Genomic DNA, 9,515 nt, shown 5'->3' with positions numbered 1-9,515 from the left:
TGCTAGTAGCACTTGAAACCAGCCGAGTTCCGTGAGGCCAGCAAAGATTTCAAATGCAAGCAGAAGTACAGGAACGGTATTCGGAAGTACAGGAACGGTATCAGGAAACTTCAAGAAGTCTTGAGAGGAGAGGAGCCGAACAGCAAGTCTGCTTACGAGGAAACAGGTTTGCCGAGTGGTAGCTGGAGTGCCTGGGGACGCCCTTTTTATGTGAAACAAACAAAAGGTTTTTTCCACGCCCAAAGCAGGTCCTGTGATTGGATTATGGAAATTGTTCACGCCCCAAACATATCTGCAGAGACCAATCTCAGGGTCTGGATCTTGGGCGGGAAAAACCTTTTGTTTGTTTCACATAAAAAGGGCGTCCCCAGGCACTCCAGCTACCACTCGGCAAACCTGTTTCTTCGTAAGCTGACTTGCTGTTCGGCTCCTCTCCTCTCAAGACTTCTTGAAGTTTCCTGATACCGTTCCTGTACTTCCGAATACCGTTCCTGTACTTCTGCTTGCATTTGAAATCTTTGCTGGCCTCACGGAACTCGGCTGGTTTCAAGTGCTACTAGCAAAAGTTCCTGAACGGTAAATCTTTTTCTATCAGTATTTCGATATAAATATACCTTATTTTTAAACTGTATTCTGTATGTAAACGCTCATTGCACCCAGTGTTCCCTCCCCCCCCCCCTTCCACGAGGCCCCTAGGCGTTTGGCGGTATATCGAGCGACCGACGCTTGCCCGTATAGCACACCGACCCCTCCTCCCCGGAGCCTGGGACGCTCGAGCTAATGAGACGCTCGAGCAGCAACGACGGTATCCGCTCCCCGTCGCTCGGCCTTGCTTTCCCCGTCTTTTCTCCGTGCAGCCATGCTTCCAACCTCTCCCAGTGTTCCCTCCCCCCCGCTTCCACGAGGCCCGTAGACATGTGGCGGCCATTTTGTGTAACCCTGCCTCCGAGCGAAACTGCCTCGAGCGCTCGCGAGCGACGCTGCCCCTCCTCCCCGGGGCTACTGTATGCCCGCTCCCCGTCGCACGGCCCTGGTTTCCCCGTCCTTTCTCTGTGCTTCCAACCTTTCCCAAACCTCTCCCAGTGTTCCCTCCCCCCCGCTTCCCTCCCCCCCGCTTCCACGAGGCCCCTAGGCGTTTGGCGGCATATCGAGCGACCGACGCTTGCCCGTATAGCACACCGACCCCTCCTCCCCGGAGCCTGGGACGCTCGAGCTAATGAGACGCTCGAGCTAATGAGACGCTCGAGCAGCAACGACGGTATCCGCTCCCCGTCGCTCGGCCCTGCTTTCCCCGTCTTTTCTCCGTGCAGCCATGCTTCCAACCTCTCCCAGTGTTCCCTCCCCCCCGCTTCCACGAGGCCCGTAGACATGTGGCGGCCATTTTGTGTAACCCTGCCTCCGAGCGAAACTGCCTCGAGCGCTCGCGAGCGACGCTGCCCCTCCTCCCCGGGGCTACTGTATGCCCGCTCCCCGTCGCACGGCCCTGGTTTCCCCGTCCTTTCTCTGTGCTTCCAACCTTTCCCAAACCTCTCCCAGTGTTCCCTCCCCCCCGCTTCCCTCCCCCCCGCTTCCACGAGGCCCCTAGGCGTTTGGCGGCATATCGAGCGACCGACGCTTGCCCGTATAGCACACCGACCCCTCCTCCCCGGAGCCTGGGACGCTCGAGCTAATGAGACGCTCGAGCTAATGAGACGCTCGAGCAGCAACGACGGTATCCGCTCCCCGTCGCTCGGCCCTGCTTTCCCCGTCTTTTCTCCGTGCAGCCATGCTTCCAACCTCTCCCGGTGTTCCCTCCCCCCCGCTTCCACGAGGCCCGTAGACATGTGGCGGCCATTTTGTGTAACCCTGCCTCCGAGCGAAACTGCCTCGAGCGCTCGCGAGCGACGCTGCCCCTCCTCCCCGGGGCTACTGTATGCCCGCTCCCCGTCGCACGGCCCTGGTTTCCCCGTCCTTTCTCTGTGCTTCCAACCTTTCCCAAACCTCTCCCAGTGTTCCCTCCCCCCCGCTTCCACGAGGCCCCTAGGCGTTTGGCGGCATATCGAGCGACCGACGCTTGCCCGTATAGCACACCGACCCCTCCTCCCCGGAGCCTGGGACGCTCGAGCTAATGGGACGCTCGAGCTAATGAGACGACGGTATCCGCTCCCCGTTGCTCGGTCCTGCTTTCCCCGTCTTTTCTACGTGCAGCCGTGCTTCCAACTTTTCCCAAACCTCTCCCAGTGTTCCCTCCCCCCCGCTTCCACGAGGCCCCTAGACATTTGGCGGCCATTTTGTGTAACTCTATTAACATATTACTTAAACAGTAAAGATGGCCCCCCTGCAGCTCTGGGCCCCATAGCAGCTGCACCCCTTGCACCTACTGTATGGTACAGTAGTTACGGCCATGACAGTACAGTACATACAGTACTGTACAGTCATGTACTGTACTGTAATCTACTGGACATTATTGTGCTACTGTAAAACTGCTTTACTGGATAGTGGAACACAATTTCATGTGTAATTATTTTATTGTAGACAAACAACAATGAATGTATCAAGTGCAACATTCTATGGAAAACGCAGTGCACGTTCCAACAAGAGACAATTGGCCTTGGCTGCAATGGTTCCACAGTGTGCACCCAAAAAGGCAAAGAAGACTACTGCCAAAAAAGAGAACATTCCAGTCACAGTAAAGCCAAGGAAAAATGCCAAGGCAAAGAATGGTGTTTTAGAGCAGATTGTAGGTAACGATAACAATGTCCCTTTCTCTATTACAGATATTGAAGCTGGTCCTTCATACAAGGAGACTGTGTTGGCTAAAGATGTACCTGTACCAGTGGTCAGCATTGATCAAACACTGGTACAGGCAGTAAGTATTGATCCAAATGAGGAGTTTGTTGTTTTGGATTTTGTTTCGACCCCAGGTCTAGAAGGACATTCTTCACCAAGAAGAAAGCTGGATTTTGGAAATCTTTCAGGAACAAAAGAATTGATGGACAACCTGCAAGACGACCATGGTGCACAGGAGCTTCAAGAAAAGGTACATCGGCTGGAGATCGAAAATGCTGTATTAAAAGATACATTGAAGAACACCGTTGAATCAATGAAGGAGGTCCTCATTGAATCAGTGAAAGAAGACCTCATCAAATCGGTAAGTAATACCATCATGACATCAGTCAATACCCTCATCGAATCAGCGACTCACACCATCACAACATCAGTGAATGACCGGATCATCTGCGCAATGGAAGACATCATCGTTAACACAGTGAAAAAAGCAACACCACAAACCCATGAAGTAGCTGTGCAGATGTGTCGAATTGAAGATGGACCTGGCAGAATAGATGCACTCTGCGAATTGGATGAACCGGGTGAAGTGAATTCATTTGGCGAACTGGGTGCACTCGGTGGATTGGATGGCCCGGGCGAAGTGTCTACATTCAGCGAACTGGGTGCACTCTGTGAAGTGGATTTTGGCGGCGAAGTGAATGCACCCAGTGAAGTGGACACCACAATAGTCGTGAATAGACACGTAGAACTGCCTTCTACAGCACACCAAGTGCTGGACTTTGGTGAAGTGACTCTGCAGCTTCCTCGAGCACCCACTCAGTGCAGCACCCCTGCAGAGCCAGACAACGAGACAGACTGTGGACCTGTTCTGCCCAATATTCCACTGTGCGACATCACAGATGCAACGGACGACCTGCTTTATGGAAAGGCACATGAACAACTGAACAGATATGCACAATTTATTTTTCAAGAACATGTGCCACATGACCTTTATTTGTCATGGGCAAACCATGTGAATTACAATGGGAAGAATGGGAAATCTGCACTGCCAAAAAATGTAAGAAAAGACATCATGAGAAGATGTGGCAAACGGATTGTACTTCAGAAGCACCATAGAACTTCCATCATCAATACCATCAACGGACTACTACGAATGAAGAGGAGAACAGCATGGAGACGCCTCGATCATGTAAGGCAACCGTTACCACCGTTGCCAACAGTTTGCCCTCCCTTGTGCACAACTCGGTGATGAAGCAGTGGTGTTACTGTACTGTACTTTTAACCGAATACTGAATTTTCCGTGAGTTTGTCTCAGTTCCTTCAAAAGTAAACCTACAGTAAAACAAAACATACTGTACAGTACAAATATACATTACTACTGTATACAGGAATAACAACAAAACATGATATCATTAAAAAAAAAAAAAAAAATAATAATAATAATAATAATAATAATAATAATAAAAAAGTTGCAAAGTGTTTCTCTTCACCGGTCAGTTTTCCGAGTGTGTGTGCTGCTGTTCCTACACCCCACCCCAAAGACAGTACTGTAAATCTAAAAAAAAAAATTACCCAAAACAAAAATTAATAATAATAATAAAAAAATAAAAAAAAATACCTGTACAAAATTCCAAAAAGCAAAAAAAAAGTTGTGTGTTTTGCTAACATGGTTTTTCTTGTTCTGTGTCGTAGTTACCTTTTTCCCCACTGCATCCAATATTTTCCTTCAGCAGGCTTACTGTACAGTACCTCTGTGTGTGTCAGTGTTCCAAAGTAATGGTAACCCCCTCCATCCCTCCAAAAAAAGGAAAAAAAAACCCCAAAAAAATACAAAATTCCAAAAAGCAAAAAAAATAGTTGTGTGTTTTGTTATCATGGTTTTCATCGTTCTGTGTCGTGGTTACCTTTTTCCCCACTGCGTCTGATATTTTCCTTCAGCAGGCTTACTGTACAGTACCTCTGTGTGTGTAAGTGTTCCAAAGTAATGGTAACCCCCTCCATCCCTCCAAAAAAAGGAAAAAAAAACCCCAAAAAAATACAAAATTCCAAAAAGCAAAAAAAATAGTTGTGTGTTTTGTTATCATGGTTTTCATCGTTCTGTGTTGTGGTTACCTTTTTCCCCACTGCGTCTGATATTTTCCTTCAGCAGGCTTACTGTATAGTACCTCGGTGTGTGTCAGTGTTCCAAAGTAATGGTAACCCCCTCCATCCCTCCAAAAAAGGGAAAAAAAACCAAAAAAATACAAAATTCCAAAAAGCAAAAAAAAAGTTGTGTGTTTTGTTAACATGGTTTTTCTTGTTCTGTGTCGTGGTTACCTTTTTCCCCACTGCATCCAATATTTTCCTTCATCAGGCTTACCTCGGTGTGTGTCAGTGTTCCAAAGTAATGGTAACCCCCTCCATCCCTCCAAAAAAGGGAAAAAAAACCCCAAAAAATACAAAATTCCAAAAAGCAAAAAAAAAGTTGTGTGTTTTGTTAACATGGTTTTTCTTGTTCTGTGTCGTGGTTACCTTTTTCCCCACTGCATCCAATATTTTCCTTCAGCAGGCTTACTGTACAGTACCTGTGTGTGTCAGTGTTCCAAAGTAATGGTAACCCCCTCCATCCCTCCAAAAAAAGGAAAAAAAAAACCCAAAAAAATACAAAATTCCAAAAAGCAAAAAAAATAGTTGTGTGTTTTGTTATCATGGTTTTCATCGTTCTGTGTCGTGGTTACCTTTTTCCCCACTGCGTCCGATATTTTCCTTCAGCAGGCTTACTGTATAGTACCTCGGTGTGTGTCAGTGTTCCAAAGTAATGGTAACCCCCTCCATCCCTCCAAAAAAGGGAAAAAAAACCAAAAAAATACAAAATTCCAAAAAGCAAAAAAAAAGTTGTGTGTTTTGTTAACATGGTTTTTCTTGTTCTGTGTCGTGGTTACCTTTTTCCCCACTGCATCCAATATTTTCCTTCAGCAGGCTTACCTCGGTGTGTGTCAGTGTTCCAAAGTAATGGTAACCCCCTCCATCCCTCCAAAAAAGGAAAAAAACCCCAAAAAATACAAAATTCCAAAAAGCAAAAAAAAAAGTTGTGTGTTTTGTTAACATGGTTTTTCTTGTTCTGTGTCGTGGTTACCTTTTTCCCCACTGCATCCAATATTTTCCTTCAGCAGGCTTACTGTTCAGTACCTCTGTGTGTGTCAGTGTTCCAAAGTAATGGTAACCCCCTCCATCCCTCCAACCCAAAAAAATAAAAATTCCAAAAAAAAAATTTGTGTCTTCCTCACCTTGTAACCTTTTCCCCACTGATTGGACTACTGTACTGTACAGTATATCCCTTGTCGCACATGTGCTGTCAATAAAGAGACAATACTACAGTAGTGAACATACAGTAAACCCTTTTATGTACAGCATACTGTAAATTAAAAATAAAAAATTACAGCCGTTGGAAGGTCACCGTAAAAGCATGGTCCACGAGCTGGTGCATGATGGCTTCTATGTTGGCCATGGTGCGATGGAAGTTTTCTGTTGGGGAATAAAAAGGATACTGTAGTATTACTGTACGATACAGTAAGCAAAAAACTACTGTACTTTAAGAAACATACAGTACAGTACTGTACTGTAACTACAGTACAGTATAGAAACATACTGTAGGGGAAAAAGGGACCTTTTCATTTCCCTACTATCCAATTACAGTACACATGGAGTTGGATATACTGTACTGTAAACCCGAAGCGTGGCGAGCACACGCGGATTCGTTAAAAAGTACAGTATTCCACGCTCTATCGTGGGCGCCACGCTTCGGGCTTGGCCAGGTTTACAGTACAGTACATATATCCAACTCCGTGCGTAGTTCGATAGTAGGGAAATGAACAGGTCCCTTTTTTCCGATAAAATTCTACGTACTGTATGTTAAAATGGACTCAGTCCATTTTAACATTGCATCCTATGTAAAAATAGGGACGATCGCGTTGGTTGCATCACATGCGATTTTTTCGGATGTGATGTGATCGACGAGATTATCGTGTCTGCCTAAATTTAAGGTCACTAAAATCTAGAGGTCACAAAAATCAGCATTCCAGTTACTACTGTACCTACAGTACAGTGCAATATGATTTACCTCTGGATACTGGGTCCTCGGGGAGAGGATGGCTGTTTGCCACAGATCTGCAGACAAACCGAATCATCCTATGGAAAAGTGGCCAGAGAAGCCGCAGCCTCTCACGGTTGTCTGTGAAAATGCAAAGTACAGTACAGTGAAAAACTGTAGGTTTGTTTGCAGAGGTCACGCTGCGCAGAGCCAAGGACGCCGCCCCCGCCCCCCGCAGGACGCCGGACATCCCTCCCGACGCCCACCGCTCACCGCCACAGCCCGCCCGCCCCCCCCGACAGGCTCCCCGGCCGCACCGCAATGTACAGTACAGTAAGTACAGTAGATATGCGGGGCGGCCGGGGAGTTTTGTTTTTTTTTAATGGGGAGCGAATCATGGGATTGAAAAAATGCCCCGGGATTGGCCACCCTAGTCGCCATGCTGGGAGGAGAGGGGAAGTCGTATGGACAGTATAATCCATGTACAGTAGCCCCTTTTTCAGTGACTCCATGCTGTCTCTGTCCCAGATGAAATCAGAGTAATGTACAGTACTGTACAGTACTTACCAGCTGCCACTGTCCTGGGGTGGGATGGTTCGGTTGGTCTGCGGGGGCGGGGGCGGAGGGTCATGTGTATGGGTGGGACTGCAGAAAAGAACAGAAAAAGAGGTTAGTTTGCAACATATTGTAATTTACTGTACAGTGTTATGGTCACCAAAATCTATTTTGGCTGAGGCATCCAGATGTGCCACATGGTTGGACCCCAGATACAGTACAGTAGGTACCGTATAAGGTACACACAATGACATGGACCCTTTTTCCCATACAATTCTACTGTATGTTGAATCGTATGGAAAATCGCATCGCATACAATTTGGGCGCATGTGATGCGATAATCACATTGAATCGGATTGTACTGTATGCCTTAAATTAAGGCATACAGTACAATCGTACAATAATATCGGGCGTGCAGATACAGCATTACACCAGTACTGTACAGTACCTACAATACTGTACTTACCGACCGCGCTTGGACTAGGCTCCGGCAGGGTGGCGGCGAGGGTGGCCCTCTCCTCGAGGTGGGGGGGGAAGCTTTCAGATGCTGCAAATGTACAAAAAAGACGAAATAAAGACACTGTACAGTATAATCTCAAGCAGGGGTGTTTTTCAACAGGCTCCAGCAGGAACTGATGCCGGGGAGTTTTGTTTTTTTTTTAATGGGGAGCGAATCATGGGATTGAAAAAATGCCCCGGGATTGGCCACCCTAGTCGCCATGCTGGGAGGAGAGGGGAAGTCGTATGGACAGTATAATCCATGTACAGTAGCCCCTTTTTCAGTGACTCCATGCTGTCTCTGTCCCAGATGAAATCAGAGTAATGTACAGTACTGTACAGTACTTACCAGCTGCCACTGGCCTGGGGTGGGATGGTTCGGTTGGTCTGCGGGGGCGGGGGCGGAGGGTCATGTGTATGGGTGGGACTGCAGAAAAGAACAGAAAAAGAGGTTAGTTTGCAACATATTGTAATTTACTGTACAGTGTTATGGTCACCAAAATCTATTTTGGCTGAGGCATCCAGATGTGCCACATGGTTGGACCCCAGATACAGTACAGTAGGTACCGTATAAGGTACACACAATGACATGGACCCTTTTTCCCATACAATTCTACTGTATGTTGAATCGTATGGAAAATCGCATCGAATACAATTTGGGCGCATGTGATGCGATAATCACATTGAATCGGATTGTACTGTATGCCTTAAATTAAGGCATACAGTACAATCGTACAATAATATCGGGCGTGCAGATACAGCATTACACCAGTACTGTACAGTACCTACAATACTGTACTTACCGACCGCGCTTGGACTAGGCTCCGGCAGGGTGGCGGCGAGGGTGGCCCTCTCCTCTAGGTGGGGGGGGAAGCTTTCAGATGCTGCAAATGTACAAAAAAGACGAAATAAAGACACTGTACAGTATAATCTCAAGCAGGGGTGTTTTTCAACAGGCTCCAGCAGGAACTGATGCCCTTATTCTGCCTCCTACAGTAGATGGACAAACCCATGTGCACTGCAGGGGAGGCAGTGCAAAATGACACACCCAAATCTAACTGCACAAGTACTGTATAGTAACACTGCCTCACCAGGGGCCAGATTCTATAAGCTTTAAAAGTGATAAGTTTCACAGTGATAAACAGCCAGCCAATCAGCTCCTACCTGCCATGTCACAGACTGTGTTTGAAAAATAACAGGCAGGAGCTGATTGGCTGGCTGTTTATCACTGTGAAACTTATCTCTTTTGAAGCTTATAGAATCTGGCCCCTGATGAGCACATGGGTTTGTCCATCTACAGTAAGAAGGATTTTGCCAGAGAGTGAAGCAGGTGTTACACAGTACACATGTCGGTCCCACAGATACTGTACTGTACTATACAGTATTTTCCGTTGCACAAGGTGGACCCACAGTTACAGTACTGTGCAGTACAGTATATGGCACACATGTGGGCACCACAAGTACTGTACTGTACTTTGCTGTACAGCAGGGGCGGACAAACCGGTCCTCAAGATCTACCAACGGTCCAGGTTTTCCATATCACCAAGCTGGAGCACAGCTGCAGTCATTACTACAGTACAGTAACTGTCACATTTTCAAACCTGCTGCATTCATTCCTACTATA

General features: G+C 47.0%; 1 long non-coding RNA gene across 1 annotated transcript; it reads right to left on the bottom strand.

Moving 5' to 3' along the window:
* Nucleotides 1–7,424: 7,424 nt before the first annotated feature.
* On the bottom strand, nt 7,425–8,746 carry LOC146072432 (uncharacterized). Its single transcript, XR_014473122.1, has 4 exons — nt 8,695–8,746; nt 8,241–8,318; nt 7,860–7,940; nt 7,425–7,483 (listed from the first exon to the last, which is right to left on the bottom strand). It is a non-coding gene; the product is annotated as an uncharacterized LOC146072432 (long non-coding RNA).
* Between the last annotated feature and the right edge of the window lie 769 nt (nt 8,747–9,515).

Source organism: Crinia signifera, chromosome 4 (assembly GCF_055691185.1).
Source record: "Crinia signifera chromosome 4, ASM5569118v1, whole genome shotgun sequence".
NCBI classification, from domain to species: domain Eukaryota; kingdom Metazoa; phylum Chordata; class Amphibia; order Anura; family Myobatrachidae; genus Crinia; species Crinia signifera.
The sequence above is the reverse complement of the archived record's forward strand: the minus strand, read 5'-3'. Positions and strand labels throughout refer to the sequence as shown.